The 15,530-nt window shown below is 38.7% G+C and overlaps 1 long non-coding RNA gene across 3 annotated transcripts in view; it reads left to right on the plus strand.

Annotated features, from left to right (window-relative positions):
- LOC144287801 (uncharacterized) overlaps positions 1 to 15,530 on the plus strand; it is a 60,118-nt gene that overhangs the window by 23,388 nt on the left and 21,200 nt on the right. Inside the window, exons 3-5 of one of the 3 annotated variants that reach the window (XR_013355554.1) lie at positions 459 to 663; positions 2,796 to 2,974; positions 3,424 to 3,703. This is a non-coding gene — a long non-coding RNA (uncharacterized LOC144287801). Of the gene's footprint in view, positions 1 to 458; positions 664 to 2,795; positions 2,975 to 3,423; positions 3,704 to 15,530 lie in introns of those variants that run through there. The other 2 variants (XR_013355555.1, XR_013355553.1) reach the window with 2 other exon arrangements.

Consider the following 15,530-nt stretch of genomic DNA (forward strand, 5'->3'; position numbering starts at 1 on the left):
GTTGGTGAGAGAATGGTATTGGACAGTTTTTCCTATTTCTTCTATAGAAACTGATCTGTTAAGATTTACTATCTTGCCTAGAGCTGGTTTAGGTAAATGTACTTTTCTAGGAAATGATGCATTTTATCTAATTTTTCAAATTTCACCGTGCAAATTTATTTGTACATAGTTGGTCAAAAAGCTTATACAATTATTGTAATTTTCTGTAGTTATAGTTCTTACTCTTTTAAAGAAGTTTTACGTATTTGTGGTTTCTTCCACTTGTCCTGTGGTCTGTTGCTATGTAACAAACCACTTCAAATCACAGTGGCTTAAAACAACATTTATTTTTGCTTTTGGATCTACAGGTTAGCTGCAGCTCAGGTAAGCTAGACTGGACCTTAGTATCTGGGTTCCAGGTTCCAGGCTGCAGTTTGGGTTCAATTTGCTCCATGTGTTTCTCATCTTCTCTGGTCCAGTGACTTCCTGGGACCATGCTGCCCAAGACGGATGGACCCACGGAAGCAGATGATGCCTCTTGAGTTATTCAGTGAAGTACTTGTATGCTGTCATTTAAACCTATGTTTCATCAACCAGTACAAGCCATATGGCCAAAGCCAGCACCAATGATGTAGAAGAGCTCTGCCTACTATAGTTGGTGTTACTAAAAAGTCACATGACAAAGTAAGTGGCTATATAATTCTATGATTGAGTGGGCATAAGAATGGACGACAACAATTTCTCCTACCACAGTCCATCTACTCTTTGATCTATTTTTTTTACATGCAAAATACACTTACTCTTACAGAAGGCATGCCAAAGTCTCATCCATTTATGACATCTGGGATTTCATTTATATTCATTTTGCATTTGGTTGCTCTTGACTGAGAGAACAGTGAATTTAAAGACAATTATTTCCCCTTACTCACCTGGCATGCAGTGATGGAACAGAGACAGGTTAATTTACACAAGTATATGCATTCAGAATGGGGATGAAGAGAAGGTACATGACTGTCATTGATTCGTAGCAATACTCAAATCCTGTGGGCAATATTGCCTGGCTTCTTTACCCTGGGAGTAGAGTATTTGCCTTTATTAGCCTGCACTTTACTCCCTGGGAATGGATTCCCATTTTGTTGTTCTCTATGGCTCTTGACTCTACTCTCTGGAAAGTTCTTTCTTGATCATCATGTTCCTTAGCCACTTCTGAAGCAGAAATGAAGAACATGCTACCTCAGTCTGCTTCCTGCCAGTAGAACGTTGGAGAAAACAAACTCTTATATTTTAAATGGTTATAGAATTAAGCCTGGCTGACAGCGCTTTTGGCAATTCATTAACTTCTAAAAAGGACACAGAATACAGAAACCTACACTTATCACAATGTAATAATGCTAGTACATAATTAAAATAAAGACTGAAATGAAAAAGCCTCTATTGGTTGGAAATTTAAAAATTCCCTCTTAAAAGAACGTCTAGCTATTATATGTCAGAACCTAGGGCTTCCATTAAAGGAGTCACAGTAGATCCTTTCATTTGCATAAAACGGCTCCTAAAGTCTGTGGATATTATCTTTGCTTTTCCCAAAGTACATATAATTAATTCTGGGGAGAGAAGGATATCTGAAAAAGAAATATGAGTCTGGCTAACAACACAATAGGGATCAAATATTTAGAAAACTCATGAAGTTTTAGAGAGACTTGGATTATGGTTAATGTTCTATGAACATTTGTTCCATGTTTTTTGGTGTATAAATATTAAAAACTGCTGTATCTTCTGTTCAGAGTGCCTGCCTTATTCTCAGTGAGTGCTAATTGCCCCCAAATCCTATCTTGTTTAAAACTGTAAAAATTAAAATGGTGACCCGCTCCTCTTCTTCCACCTTTTCATCTTCATGGTCCTTTGCTTATTGTTGAATACGTATTCCTACTTGGCTCTGCCTTTGGCCACATTTCCTTCTATTTGATGGTGTAGTTTTCTCTTGCCTGGTTTCATTACAAATGGAGTGTGAATTTTTTTTCTCTCTTATTCTTCCTGTGGCTTTCCAGTGATTCCCAAGAAGATAAGAAAATATTTTGACTTTACTCTCTTTAAACTGGAAGTTCAACTTTGGAATTGTAAAGACAGATGGGCTTTATGACAACCTTTTGCAATGTACTGATGATAGTTTTGATTAACTAAGACAATTTCAAGGGCAGTATAATGACCAATATTTTGATCTTACTGAGAAAGAAAGAGGGCATTAAAATAATTATTTCTGGATGTGTTGTCTAAAAAACTATCAGATAATCTCAAAATTGCATATGGAATATCTCCAAAGAAGTTTTTCTGACATCCTTAACAATGCTTCAAATGTTCATTCCTCATGTGATTTTTAAAAGGCATTATATAAAAGGAAAATAATATAAATAACACGTGGAAGAAATTCCATGCTACTGAAGTACACTGAAGCCAATTTAATGTGAATGAATTCTGGTTTGCCTTGTATAATCAACCTTAGATAGAACTTGAAAGTTTTATACCAGGAATGTTAATTTACACCATGAATGCTAGTTGATTAAGTGAGAAGTTTGTGGTAATTTTTTTATAGAAGTTTGGGTATTAAATTTTCATCAAGAATTACTTCCTTGATTAAACTATTGTTATTAAGGAGGAAATAAGATTGGACCTGAGTCATTTTGAATCCAGGCATGTAACTCTGTAAAAACATAAACACTTCCTTTATTTGATGCTGTTCCATTAAAATAATTTTTGTGCTGGACAAAGAGAATGATATTGAAAGAGTATTTTATTTTATATATTTTTATTTTTTAAAAAAGGTTTATTTATTTATTTGAGAGAGAGACAAAGAGAGTGAACAAGTGGAGGGGCAGAGGGAGAGGGAAACAAACAGACTCCCACTGAGCACAGAGCCTATGTGGTGCTGGATCCTAGGACCCTGAGATCAGGACCTGAGCCAAAATCAAGAGTCAGATGCTGAACCGACTGAGCCACCCAGGTACCTCAATAATTTTTATCTTAAAATATTTTGATGCTTACCTAGAGTTTTGGAGTGTAGGTTTTCAGGACTTTCTGTTTCTTATCATTCAAAGGAGAAAAATCTTTTGCTTTTTGTGACTGATAATAAAGAGTATCACAGATTTTATTAAAATTATTCTCTGTAATTGGCCCCTGTATTTATTTCACTTGAAGATACTTCTGTTTACTGTGAGCATAAGTGCAAAACAAACATTCAAAACAATAACTGCATTGCCAAATCTTAATGTGGTAGTTTTAAACATGTATATAAATTCCTTGATACTCCTCCCTTCAAGGGATGGAGCTTAATTTTCTTCCTCTTGAGTGTAGGCTGCACTTATATTTGCTTCTAAGGAATACGATATGGTGGAAGTGATGGTATTTCGATTCCAAGTCTAGGTAAGAAAAATTATTGTGGCTTTTTTCTAGATCTTTCTTGGATCACTCACTCTCAGGGGAAGCCAGCTGCCATATTGTGAAGACACTTGTATTGTCCCATACAATGTTCATGTGACATGTTCTCCTGACAACATCAAGGAACTAACGCTTTCAATAGCCATGAGAGTGCACCGTCTTGGAAGTAGGTTCTCCAGCCCAAATTGAGTCTTGAGATGACTGCAGCCCTAGCCAATATCTTGACTGTGACTTTATGAGAGCCTTTGAGCCAGAACCATTTAGCTAAGCCACACTTGAATTCCTGATGCACAGAAACCATACAATAATAAATGCTTATTGTTTTAAGATGGGAAGTTTTTGGATAATTTGTTACACAGCAATAGATAGCTAAAATCCTCAATGTGACCAGTTTCACTCTCTTTATAAGGACAGATTGACAAAGACTTTGCATTTATATTCCACAGAGTACAAAGTAACCAGCTTAATACCCATCGATTGTTTGCTTCCATTTCAATTTCCTGGTTCTGTTTTCGAAGATCTTGATATTCCCTATGACTCCTTAACAGTTGAATCAATACTCAAGAAAAAATAGGAAGACTTCAGTATTTTCTGGATTTAATGGAAGAAAAAGACTCTTTTTGCCATTTGAAGTGAACCTCTTGTCTAAATAGGGAATATTAGAAGCTTAAGTGTCTTTTGGCAAGAATTTCCAGAAAGGGATGATTGAAATAAAAACTTTTTAGCTCTCCAGTTCCTAAAAATGCTAGTAAATAGAAACCAGAAATAGAAACAACGGCAATGAATCCTGCTGACTTAATCCTACAAATTACTCCATATAGATTGTAAGAGGCATGACTAGGATAACAGCTATAATTTGATAAAGCAGGCCAAAGACAGTCTCAGGATTTGACACAGTGGACATGGAAAACAAAAATTAATCCATTGCCATAAGGACACAATGGATGAGTGGTTACTCTATCCAGTGTCAGGACCTAAGGCAGCCCATTATACCTGGAGCTTCATTGGATTTATAAGCCAATTGGTATCTAAACCCATTTTCCTCCAGAAGGAGGTAGATTTTGGGTGATGAATGTTCAATGATCAATTTCTTCCATCTCATTTCCACCTTAAGACTGATTGATTACTTTCAGATACCTTATTGGGAGCTCCCCCAGAATATCTCCTCCACTTGAAATGCACCATTTAAAAAAATTATTTATTTATTCACGTGAGACACACACAGAGAGAGAGGCAGAGACAGAGGCAGAAGGAGAAGCAGACTCCATGCAGGGAGCCTGATAAGCGACTCGATTCCGGGATTCTGGGATCATGCCCTGAGCCAAAGGCAGACACTCAACCACTGAGCCACCCAGGTGTCCCTCACACCATTTTGAATTCTACTTCAACAGTCACTAGAAGGGAGGCTTGGTCTCCCAAAGATCTATACAGATAATACCAAGTAAAATGGGTTTCCTTTAATGGCAGGTCAGAATGTATCATTTAAGAACAGTTTATTTCTCCAGAAAATTTATCGTTCTACTCTATCTCATAAAACTGGTGTGAGGGAAAAATTAGTGCAAGTAATTAGGCCTTGGAACAGGCTGTACTTAATGTGGGAGTAAATAATGAAGAAGATTTACCCCCCTCTCTTACTACTGCCTTTCAATAGCTCTATGTTGAGTCTCCCCTAGAGCTGATCTCATTGCTTCCCTAGTTGTTTAAATGCTTTATTTTCATATATTAATATATCAGAGTTTTTTGGTTAATCACAATTTTATTATTTTAGTAGGGCTGCATTTTCAGTTCTTAAAATGTTTTAATGTGGTGAAATATACATAATATGCAATTCATCGTCTTGACGGTTTTTAAGTGTACAATTCAGTAGTATTAAGTACATTCATATTGCTGTGTGGCCATCAGCACCATGCATCTCCAGAACTCTTTTAATCTTACAGAACTGATGCTCTATACCCATTAAACAATTACTCCCCATTCCCCTTCCCCCTGGTTCCTGGCGACCACCATTCTATTTTCTGTCTCTACACATTTAACTATTCTCATATAAGTGGAATTATACAGTATTTGTCATTTTGTGATTGACTTATTTCACTTTGCAAGTCCTTATTTCATCCATGTTATAGCATGTACCCAAATTTCCTTCTTTCTAAAACCTGAATAATATCCCATGGTATGTATACACTACATTTTGTTTATCTATTCATGATGGACATTTGAGTTGCTTCATGCTTTTGGCGATTGTGAATAATGTTGTTATGAACGTGGCCACACAAATAATCTCTTCAAGACCCTGCTTTCAGGTCTTTTAGGTACATCCCCAGAAGTGTAATTCCTGAATCATATTATAATTCCATTTTTTTTTTGTTTTTTTGAGGAACTTCCATTCTGTTCTTTATAGTGGCAACACCATTTTACATTCTCAGCCACAGTGCATGGGGTTCCAATTTCTCCACATCTTTGCCAACACTTGTTATTTTCTGGATTTAAAAAAAATAGTAATCTTCCATATGGTGTGAGGTGGTATCTCTTTGTGGTTCAGTTTTATTTTCACAAAGTAAAATATTGAGCCCAATCTGTCTGATGTCAAAACTTCAAGAACTCGTTAAACACAAATGTTACTCTATTCCCCACTTGACACATACTTAGAAATCTATTATAGGGAAGATGAAGTGAGGACGTATTTGGTTCCTTTGCTTCCTCCTCTCTTCTTTCTACTTTCTCCCACACTTTGTAGCTACACTTTCCACCTCCAAGATTGAACATAGGAGAGGGAGGATTAGTGGAGAAGAGCAAAGTCTTAAACGCTCAGATCTGCTTCTGATGGTTAAGAAGGGAGCACAGGCTGCAGTGGAGGAGGGTGGCTTTCACCAAAGGTGAGAAATGAGACAGTGTTTTCCACAAGGTGGAGTGGACCCCATGGAAAGTAAGCAGGTTTTCTTTTAGTCATCTTGAAAGGGCCCCATTCTAGAGATCTGCCAGGTAGAGCTACATGATTGTAATGGAGAGAATCCTGTGGAATAGTCTGCTATAAGTAGGTGCTAAGTTATGATATTCTGCTACAAGCAGGAGGAACTCCAAGAGGCTAGTCAGGTACTGTCAATAGTAAGTTCCTATTGGAGGAATCTCAAAGTGCTCGATAAGAGCAAGCATTTGGGGATAGGCCACCCCCACGAAAATACCAGAACCAGGTTATATCAGTACTAGTCAGGTAAAGCCTTATCTGCTCCTTCCTAGGCCCTGGGATTGTTGGGCAACCATAGTTAGAGGCAGATGGTGAATGAAGAAGAAGAAATCAGAATGGAAGAAGCTCATGCTTCATCCTCCTTTTTCCATAGATAGTTTCTTCAGTTTGAGTCAAGCCTGAGCTTTGGTCGGAGGAGAAGCTTCAAACTGAGAGATTGAAACTTTGATATAAAATTGGACTGGACTTTTTAATGTATCAAAGTGGGGATGTTTGTTCATACCTGAGAGTGACTTGAACATTGTTATTTGACTAATAATTAATTATGTAGGAGTGTGCTGGAATAGCATAACTGAGTCATGGGCAGGAGCAAGTAGTTTTGCTTGCTTGCACTCTTCTGGATGCAGCTTATTCTTAGTTAAAAAACAAATAACCAGGGGCGTCAGGCCAGCTCAGTTGGTAGAGCATGTGACTCTTGACTTTCGGGTTGTGAGTTTGAGTTCTGTTGGGTATAGAGAGATTGCTTAAAAACAAAAACAAAAACAAACAAACAAAAACAAACAAAAACAAAAAACCAAATAGAACAGTACCTGGCACATAGTAAGCCCTCAATGAATGTTATGTGTTTTCATTGTCACTTTCAATATTGTTGTTACCACACTTAATTCTTTCATCTGAGATCCTGTGGTGAAGAATCAGTCACGGAAATGCAGGATGGGGGAAAGGGGAGGGGCAGTCCTGAGATCCACAGAGGCTGTTTTCACAATAGTTAGAGTTACTCTATTAAGGTACAGATAAGTACCTGGTAATTCCCATTTTCCATTTGATAAAAGATCCTCAATTAATAATTAATGTGGCTTTAGTACTAATTTCCTCTTGGTTACACTGAAGTAATGAGGTGGTTCAGGTATATTACTAAAACTCTGGAGGTATGGGAGGAGCACAGTGGAGAAATGGGCAGTTGAAGTATCTCATATTTTCAAGCGCCATATGATTGTAATGTAGATTGAAATAATAAAGAAGGGCAGGGTCAGAACAAACTTTCTCAGCTTCCAGGAATCCTAGTGAAGCTGTAACATTGAGACCAGACAAATTTATGGTTGGGTTTATGAAGGGCACCTGTTCCAACCTGAATATGACTCCTATAAAGGATTTCAACCAAGTGTGCAATGGGAGAGCAGATTAAATGCCCATTAACCATCCCTTCCTGAACATTACCTAGCACTGATAATTAGCTTTTGTTGTTGCTCCTGTTAATAAGCTTTCTATTTTATTTTTTTAAAAGATTTTATTTATTTGTTTGAGAGAGAGAGAGTATGTGCAGGTGGGGGGAAGGGCAGAGGGAGAGGGACAAGCAGATATCCTGCTGAGCATGGAGCTCGATGCAGGACTCCAACTCATGACTCTGAGATCATGACCTGAGCTGAAATCAAAAGTCAGACACTTAACCAACTGAGCCACTCAGGTACCCTAATAGTCTTTTTATTTTAGAACAGTTTTAGATTTACAGGATTGTTGGATAGAAGGTACAGAGATCTCCCATATACCTGGAAGCCATTTTTCTCTATTATTAACATTATATATTTATTTAAGATTTTATTTATTTATTTATTTATTTATTTATTTATTTATTTATTTATGAGAGACACAGAGAGAGGCAGAGACACAGGCAGATGGAAAATCAGGCTCCCTGCAGGGGAGCCCGTTGTGGGACTCCATCCCAGGACTCAGGGATCACACCCCATGCCGAAGGCAGACGCTCAACCACTGAGCCATCCAGGTGTGCCTATATTAACATCTTAGATGAGTATATACGTTTGCTACAAATGAGCCAGTATTGATATATTATTAACTAAAATCCATACTTTATTGCTATTTCCTCCATTTTACCTTAATGTCATTTTACTGACCCAGGAGCACATCCAGGATGCTACATTACATTTAGTGGTCGTGTTTCCTTAGGTTGCTATTGATTTTGACAGTTTCTCAGACTTTCCTTGTATTTGACAACATTGACAGTTTTGAGAAACAAAAATACTTGTCAAATATATTGTAGAATGCCACTCAGTTGGGATTCATCTCATGTTTTTCTCATGTTTATACTGTGGTTCTGGATTCTGGGGAGGAAAACCACAGAAATAGGTGTTGTCATCGTCACATTATATCAAGGGTACATACAATCAACATGACCTAACTTTTGATGTTGACCTTCATCACCTGGCTGAGTAGTGTTTAACAGGTTTTTCTGCTGTAAAGTTACTCTTTTTTCCTCTGCTTTTGTGTACTGTACTCTTTGGAAAGAATTCAGTTTTTGTTTTTTGTTTTTTTTTTTTAAAGATTTTATTTATTTATTCATGATAGTCACAGAGAGAGAGAGAGGCAGAGACACAGGCAGAGGGAGAAGCAGGCTCCATGCACCGGGAGCCCGATGTGGGATTCGATCCCGGGTCTCCAGGATCGCGCCCTGGGCCAAAGGCAGGCGCCAAACCGCTGCGTCACCCAGGGATCCCAGAATTCAGTTTTTGTAATCCACATTTAATGGCTTCACCTCTTTGAGAATTGAGTTATCTGCATAAATTATTTGGAATACTTCTGCATGGGAGATTAGTTTCTTGTCCCACATTTATTTATTTATTCAATCATTTATTTATATCAGTATGGATTCAATATTTAGTAGTTCACATTATAATGCTGATAATATTATATCAATATTATATGTTGGTTTATAATCCAATACTATATTTATATTGTTGCTCTAATTGTGCCAGCTTTGAGCACTGGGAGGTCTTTTAGTTGTCTCCTGTGTCCCTTTGGCATTCCTCCATCATTGGAAAGTTGTTGTTTATTCACTTGTTTTAGCCCTACCTTACCTTCTGGAGTAATGAGATGCTCTAGGCTCTTCCTGTATGTTTCTTGCCCCAGTTCTAGAATCAGTCATTTCTCCAATGAGCCCTGGTTCCTTTTACAGAGACGGTCCTAGAAACAATGAACTGGATGCTGGGTGTGCTTGTTGCTATTGGCATGTCTTAGTTTCTAGATCCCCTTATCTAACAGATAAATATTTCTATATGTAACCATCTGTATCTGTATTAAGCTAGATAGGAGTTTATACTGCTGTCTTCAGCTCAATCCATTATCACATGGATCAATCTAAACTTCTTCCTTTGCTTATTTGTAATCTCTCACTCTAATAATGAGAAACTTCACTCCCATCATTATCTGACATTTGCTTAATTATTAAATTACTGTGCACATGTGTAATGGTTTCAGAATTGCTAATCCATACTCTTGTGGGAAAGACCTTTATCAGCTAGATGGGCTTAGGTACAGTTTCTTTTGCCCTTTGTCTTATAGACTCTTCATTTCCAGTGTTATTTAGGCCAGCACCCTATTCTCATTCTACCTTCAGTGAAATTTTCCACATCTATAATATGGCTAGATTTTTTTTTTAGAGATTTTATTTATTTATTTATTTATTTATTTATTTATTTATTCATTCATTCATTCATTCATTCATTCATTCATGGGAGACATAGAGAGAAAAGCAGATACACAGGCAGAGGGAGAGAAGCAGGCTCCCTGTGGGGTGCCTGATGCAGGGCTCCATCCTAGGACCCTGAGATCATGACCTGAACTGAAGGCAGATGCTTACCTGACTGAGCCACCCAGGTGCCCCAGTACAGCTAAATTCTTTTGTCACATTCTCCAAACCAATTTATCACAGAGTAAGGGCACAATCAAAGGTAGTTATTCTTCACACATTTTTAAGGTTGCTTGATATTCATAGTTTCACTGATTCACTTAGGCAACTGAATATTGCTAAATATTCAACAAATTGTCTTCTATTAGACAATTGCTTATTATTGGACTGTTATAAATATATCAATAACATGCTTATATATTAATCTTTGTGTATACTCATTGTTTCATTATGGGAAATTTCCAGAGATGATTAAATCTCCAAATTAAAGAACATGAATATATTTAAGGCCCATAATACTTACAGTTGCTTTCTTTTTTTTTTTTTTAATATTTGTTTATTTGAGAGAGAGAGACAGAGAAAGAGAGCACAAGCAGGGGGAGTGGGAGAGGCAGAAGTACACTCCCTACTGAGCAGGGAGCTGATGCAGGGCTTGATCCCAGGATCCTAAGATCATGACCTGACCCAAAGGCTGATGCTTAACCAACTGAGCCACTGAGGTTCCCCCTACTGCCAGAATGAAATAAGAAAACTGTAGACAAAGAATTGTAATTTATTTATTTCTTAAAAATATTTATTTATTTATTTATTTATTTATTTATTTATTTATTTGAGAGTAAGAGAGCTCTCAAGTGCATGCATGAAGTAGGGGGAGAAGGGCAGAGGGAGATGGAGACAAAATCTCAAGAATCACTGGGCTCCATCCCATGACCCTGAGATCATGACCTGAGTTAAAATCAAGACCCAAGACACTTAACCAACGGAGCCACCCAGGCACCCTGAAAATTATAATTTAAAAATTGGGGTGCCTGGGTGGCTCAGTTGGTAAAACATCTGCCTTCAGCTCAGGTCATGATCTCAGGGTCCTGGGATTGAGTTCCACGTTGGGCTCCTCGTTCAGCCGGGAGCCTGCTTCTCCCTCTCTCTCTGCTCTACCCCACTTATGCTCTCTTTCCCTCTCTCAAATAAATAAACAAAATCTTTTTAAAAAGTTGTTTTTCAATTTGATACAAACAATATATCTTTTACTTATTGTCTAAGGATGAAAATTTTTTCATTATTTATATTTATTCATTCTTTTATAGTCTATCATGCCCCTTAATCTATTTTCCTTTTGGGTGTAAACTTTGTTTTTCAGATGTGCTCAGTTGTGTGACTGTTCAGTTGAGCTTGAGACCTCATGCTACATTTGTAGCCAATCACTGACCTCCTCCCTGGCATCAGTGATACTGAATGTTCCTGCTTCGTAAGTCTTCCCAAGAGAATTGCCTTTCTGAACACCTACTGTATAGAAGGGATTCCCTCCCCCACTATTCTCTGAGAATCCAAGATACCCTTCCCTGTCTGCTAACAGACACAGGACTTAATTCCTCAGTAACTGTAATCAGCAGTGGCCTTTCTCTTTCTCTTCGAAGTGCTGTTAAAATTTGAGGATTTTCCTCATGTAAGCATCCTCCTGGAATATGGCTTCATAACTCTTTGGAAGGAGTGAGGCTTCCTATGATATTCCTATGACAAAAATGTGCCTGTGTGCACAGTCAACCTGTGCAAAGAAGGGTGCATTTTCAAGAAGAATGATCACCTTAGAAGGAATGTTTCTAAACCCAAGACTTTATAATGAATCTATCAGCTGTCAAGAGTCAAGAGACTTGTTTATATCATTCAGATCATGGAGTCTACAATTCTTAGGGTTCTTGAGGCTTTATCTTAGTGGCTTTGGTTTTTCAACGTGGGAGCCTTGAACTTTGTGGTAGACAGTGTAACAGAATTGACAGACCACCAAGTGTTGGCTAGTGGTGGCAGTTGGTTTACTGCCACCCAGCAGGACAATGTTGGACAAGACACCTAACATTTGTGAGCTTCGGTAAAGATGATTGGAGGGGTAGATGAGGGAATTGGGTAGGGTGTTTTTTTAATCTCAAAAACTCTTTTGGTAGCACATCCAATCTGAACTGGTCTTATGGTCACCTATCATAGAGTTGGCAGGTATCAGATAGGCCCAGTCTAAAGACTACAACTATATTGCTAATCTTCTTCAACTCTTAAGAAAGGTCAAATCTATACTCCAGATTCCTCCCTTTTCATAAATGGACTCAGAGGTAAGGTACCAGTGGCTATGTGGCTGAAGTAGACTTTCCTCTTCAACTCTTCACGTTCTTTCTTGTTAAATTTAACAATTCTTTCTTCTTTCCTTAAAGGAAGTCATAAAAACCACTCTTATCCTCAAAGTCAAGTTATTCCTTGAACTAGAAAGTCACTCAGAATTTGGAATTGCAATGTTTTTCAAGGATTTAAATGCAAAGCAGAGTCACCCAAAGGCTACTTCATCATATTTTAATTCTGTTTCATTTAGTGCTAATTTAAAACAGAAACCTGTGGAGCAGAACAGAAGGGATGGCCCTAAAGCCAGGAGGTAAAAGCCTGGGAAAGCAGATAAGGTCCTTCTCTTCCTTCTCTTGATGAATCTCCCCCTCCCTCCCACCCACTCCACCATCCCCTTCACAATGGAGCTGGTGCCAGCTGTCTGCTCCACAGATTCAATCAAATGCACCAGCAGGATGCAGCATCTGCAGGTGTAGATGAGGGTGATAGTGAGGATGTCAGAGGGAGAGATTTATCAGTGCCCTCAAACACACAAGCTCTTCACTTGGCTCATCGGTCGCCAGTGTTTTTTTATTTTGGGTTTGCTCCCTCCACTTCAGATGCTCCAAGAACACTGAAACTTCTTGGGAATTTCGGGCATAGCTGAGAATTTTCTGGCATGAATATGAGAACTGATGAGACAGATGTATGCTTGGCTCGGTGGGGCTGCACTTACTGGCACTCCAGGGCTGATGCTGTAAGACTTGACACAAACAATCATTTCTTACAAGAAGCCAGAGTGCAGGGGATCAAACCAGGCAGAGCTCATGGTCCAAACACTCAGTGTGATGTCCAGAGGTCCTCCCAGGTAGCTTTAAGTACCAAGCAAAACACGAGGCTGGTGATACCTTTAATTTAATCTGATATGATATTTTCAAAATGAAAACCAGAAAGGCAAGAGGCGACCAAACTTCCTTGGCCAATGATGAGTGAGAAAATATCCCCAACCTGACACAAATAGGATAATGCTCTGCCCCTGCTTTTGCAGCATTCTCATTGCTCGGAAGGTCTCATTTGTTGGTAGAGATTTTAAGCTCTTGAGTCTGTGTAATTTTCAAAATTTTAATACATAGAAATGACTGAAAATGTCAGGGGACCAGGAACCAGAATTTTGACAATCCCCTCTTCATCCCCTTGGGGTCACCTGCAATCCTTGGAGAGGGAATGCTCCCACCAGCATTTTAGGATTGCTTCCTTAAGACCTGGGTCCACCAGACACATGGGGATCATGGTTACCAAGTTAGGACCAAGTGAGCTCTTTGAGGTAACACAGCATGGTTCACTGGGAATTCAGAACATCTGGAATCTCGCCAACCTCTGCTGCGAATAGGCCTATGATCCTGGAAAAGCCACATCCTCCTCCCTGGACATCTGATTCCTCATATGTAAAATATGAACTCTGAAGTTCTAATTTTGGGGAGTGTTATTTTAGGGAGGACAGTAAGATTGTTTTAAACAAGTCACAGGAGCTGTCATGGGAAGACAGGAGAAACAGGAGAAACAAACTGGATTTGTGTTCGTTTTGAAGTCGAGCCTGCAAAGAAACACATTTTATATTTGGCTTCTTTGCTCCAGAGCCTTTACCTGCAGATAAAAACAATAAATATCTTTTAGGATTGTGGTAAATATTGCAACTTGGAAACCACAAATCTGTATTCAAGGACGAAGGGGAGAGAAAACCCGGATGGAGCAGTGTTGTCATTGTAGTGAATAAAGTGCCTCAGGGCCATCACGAACTGGCCTTAGACTGAGATGCAAGGAGGTCGATACAGACATCATGCCATGAGTCTACCGCCCTCAACTATTTCCAGGTTGAGATTCTCAGGTGACAGAAAATCAGATGAGAGGTTTTAAATACTACCAGGGAGGAGACTTATTCACAACCAGTGACAAAGGGTGGGCAATTTGAAAGAAAAGCGTTAATGTTGCTTGACCTTAAGTATGGTAATACCCTGTTACACAGAGCAAAGAATTATAGGACTTCTGGTAAACCCTGGGGTATGTTATGTTCTTTAAACATAAATATGCAGTAAAATCCCATTACGGTGGAGGAGCTCACAAAGGGAAAGATAGTTGTTTCCCTACGAACAGTATAAGCAGGCTTAATTACATAATCAATATTTACTACATGCTTTGTGTGTAATACACTCTGCCAGGCACAAAAGAAAATCAAAGAAAAGTAGTAAATAAAAGAAGTCCCTCTTCTGCCATTGACTCACTGTAGGACCTTCAGTGGGCAATGTATTCAACCCCTTTTTCAGTTTTCTCATCTGAAAATGAGGATAACAATGCTATCAACCTTAAAGGGTTGCTTTTATTTATAAAGCATTTGTAAGAGTACCTGGCATTATACACAGAATGCTCAATATTACTGGTTTTATTATATGGAAAAAGTAGTGGTAAGCTTCTTGGGAACTTATAAGACACTTTACATTTATCAAGTCATTGGTTTCCCATAATAACCTGGCAAAGAAGGATTTACACTTGACAGAAGGCTTACCAAAGCTGCACACTAAATGACAGGGGGCGACTTTAAATCACCTCATTGTTCTTTGCACTTTGCCAAGCTGCCTTCTGTAAAGATGTGAGAAAGCAGAGCTAACATCCTCAAGAACCTTGCTATTGATGGGGATAGCCAAAAACTAAACAAGAGAGAGTGACAAGAGATAGAAGTGTCTGCTAGCTAGGCATGGAGCATTTGGGACTAACTTTAGGAAAAATGTGGACTTAGTGCTCCATTACTGGTCTATCCTGGCACATAACCAACACTGGACAGAACTGAGGCTCTCTTTATAGTCTTCCCGCTCCAAGGCCTCTCCCCTCTGTCAACCTACCTCCAGCAACCAAATGTCCTGAGGGTCTCACAGTTTAGATGTCTGTTCCTCAGAATCTGATCCCAACAAAGAAGGCACTGGTACATTCTTACAGATGAACGTGAAAATGTATGAGATTGAGATGTTCCTCCTTCCCCACATTGTGTTCCCTACCCTACCCTCAACTCTGTTCTGTGGATGCTAGTACAGGGGACAAAGCCTGAAGACAAAGGGGTGGTGGATCATCAGGCATGAAGAAGTTGAGATGGTGGGAAATTTTGAGGAA

Source organism: Canis aureus, chromosome 17 (genome assembly GCF_053574225.1).
Source record: "Canis aureus isolate CA01 chromosome 17, VMU_Caureus_v.1.0, whole genome shotgun sequence".
Lineage (NCBI taxonomy): Eukaryota > Metazoa > Chordata > Mammalia > Carnivora > Canidae > Canis > Canis aureus.